The sequence below is a fragment of the Plectropomus leopardus genome, unplaced genomic scaffold (assembly GCF_008729295.1).
Source record: "Plectropomus leopardus isolate mb unplaced genomic scaffold, YSFRI_Pleo_2.0 unplaced_scaffold25339, whole genome shotgun sequence".
Classification (NCBI taxonomy): Eukaryota; Metazoa; Chordata; class Actinopteri; order Perciformes; family Serranidae; genus Plectropomus; species Plectropomus leopardus.
The window spans coordinates 1-2801 of NW_024627534.1; the positions used below are offsets into that span (position 1 = coordinate 1).

Below are 2801 nucleotides of genomic sequence, written 5' to 3' on the forward strand. Positions count from 1 at the left end.
TGTTTATTTCACAACAAAGCGATATAATGTGCATATCAGCACAAATATAAAGATACAATAACCAGAAACATTAAAAAGACATGTGATGTGCATTTCTAAAAATCTGTTACTGGATGTTTATTTCACAACAAAGCGAGCCCGCCCACTCGTGAGTTGTGAACCAATGGGGGTCGCGCCTCCACATCTCGTCTGCCTATCAACCCGCGTTCAGCCCACCGCATGACGTAACACCCAGTCTGAAAGTGCAATGGCGATATTGGACAATAACAGCCATCGCTTTTGGGGGACCACATCTAGATTATGTGGCTAACGCTGAAGAAAACACTTCCAGTCGGCTGCGAAACCTCATGTAATATCGGCACACCGCGCGAGCGACTCCCTGCGACCAGGAAAGGTGATTTCGAAGCCTGTGCGCGCGATGACAGTTTAGACGACAAAAACCGCTGGTAAGTGCAAACTCTGGTGATTGTAGGAGCGTTCACCGAGGAGCTGTTTTCCTGTTGGTAAACGGTGTGTTTGAGGCTGCGAGCTGGGGATGTGAAAGGGGCGTGGCGGCGTGCCGTGCTGGGTACCACTTCTGACTGAAAGGATGCTGATAGCTTAGCAACAGCGACAAGGAAGGGAGAAGGAAGCAGAGCAGAGACAATGGATGTGCGATTTGTCAGCGTCGTTACCGGGTAGGCTGAGCAGAGCGTGTATTGTTTGAGCAGAGAGAGAGGCAGTGGCAGCACTTTGTGCCAAGTCAAGCACAAGAAGCAGCCATGGATGCACACTGGAAATGTAAACAAAGGGTGTGGGCCTCTCAGCCGGCCTGTGATGGGGAACCATTGCTGGAGGATTTTTATGTTACACTCATGGCTCAAAGACAGTGTGTTTAAAGGCCAGGAAATAGCCATCACCGCTCCTCTCTGTAACTGTTGCATCAAAATGAATTCTTCTTCACATCTTCTTCCTTCCTCGCAGGTGTGACGTGTGAACAGACACCATGGCCACACAGGAGCCATCCCCTCCCTCGTCCATGGAGAGCAATAAACCCGGCTTCCCCAAAAAGATCCTGGGCAACAAGCTGGAGGACAAACACCTGTGCAACTGCTGCCACAACATACTCAGACGACCCTTTCAAGCCCAGTGTGGACATCGCTTCTGTTCCTACTGCTTCAACAGGACTGTGAGGTGAGGGGCCACACCACCCACAGACCGTACTATGTGTGTCTTAGGGAGTAACTACAGTGGTGGAGAAATGTAGAAGTAGCAAAACCACAGTGCTGCAAGTAAAATTCAAGCATACTAGGGGCTGACAGATTATCGGCCCGGCTCATCATTGGAGCTGATATTCGGCATTTTGCCAATTATCTGGATCGGCGTTTTATTTAAATGATAGGTGATAACATAAATAAAAAGTGCAAAGAAAGTGTCAGCATAGGAGGAACTTCAGGGCATTACCTTGTTTGTTTTTGTTTTTGACTTTTCTTTCTTGTGTATTTGGTGTGGTAATTTTGAAATTTGTGGTACATTTTCTTGTACCTTTTTTTTTTTTTTTTTTTTTTTTTACTAATTTCTTGCTGATTTTTTGGTCATTTTTTCTTAAGTTGAAATAAGTCAAGCCAATTTGCTCAGGTTTTAAAAAAATAAAGGTCCCATTTTATGTATTGTAGTATTCTGGATTTGTACTTGAACATGTTTTCATGCTTTAATGTTAGAAAAAAACCCACATTATTTTTGTCGCATTTGCTGCATGAATACTACACTACTACAGTCACCCTTTGTTTGTAACATACAGATTTAGTGGCTGTCTCTTTAAGCCCTTCTTCCAAAAATCCCAGTGTACTCTGATTGGTCAGTGTTTTCTGGTCTTTCTTATCTGTGCTCTTGGCATCTTTGCAGTGTCATTGCATCCAAGAAAAGACTCTAACAGCACTGTAGCAGCACTTTTTACCTTTGTATAATGTACTTGTGACATCACAACTTTACGGAAGTCCTGATGGCTCGTTTAAAGGCACAACTGCTGAATTTGGGTTGTGTGCATTTCTCTGTGGATTGATTATGTTGACCTATACCTGCTTTAAAATAAACAAAGACATGATAATCAGATTTTAACAACATGGGACCTTTAAGTTACAGTAGCAAATTTACCACAGTGTAGAAATATTATGTTACCAGTGAAAGTACTGCATTCACAATGTTATTGAAGTAAACATCAAAATATACTTAAAGTTCCAAACAAAAAAACTTATTTTTGCAGAATGGCACATTTCAGAACAATACAGTGTGTATTCTATGATTTGATTATGATTGTTGATGCATTCATGTGTAAGCATCACTTTAATGTTGCAGCTGGTAAATGTTTATTTACTTTATATACTGTAGGGTAGGTTAACCTTTAATAATACGTTACCATTTATTTGTTCATTATATTTTGCTTTTTTAATCCAAGTCTGAAAAGTATCTAAAGCTGTCTAAAAATAAGGTGGAGTAAAAAGCACAGTACTTTCCTCTGAAATGCAGTGGAGTAGAAGTATTAGGTAGAAAAAATGGAAGTACAACTAGCGTAAATAGTACTTAAGTGCAATAATTGAGTAAATGTACTTTCAACTGCTGGGAATCTCATGTTTACATAAGTTGTATTTGCAGTATAAGTAATATTGTGTACATTTGCAGTATATATATTGAGTATAATGTTGTTTTGTTGCAGTAATGGACCCCAGAAATGCAGCGCCTGCATCAAAGAGGATATTTTTGAAGATCCTACATCAATTTTGAAACAAGGATGTGTGAGTATTAATACATCTATATCAAGTTGA

At 40.7% G+C, this 2801-nt stretch overlaps 1 long non-coding RNA gene across 1 annotated transcript; it reads left to right on the forward strand.

Annotated features, from left to right (window-relative positions):
- Positions 1–254: 254 nt before the first annotated feature.
- LOC121966632 lies at positions 255–2747 on the forward strand. The gene is made up of 3 exons (XR_006107607.1): positions 255–446; positions 964–1173; positions 2693–2747. It is a non-coding gene; the product is annotated as an uncharacterized LOC121966632 (long non-coding RNA).
- The last annotated feature ends 54 nt before the right edge of the window (positions 2748–2801 follow it).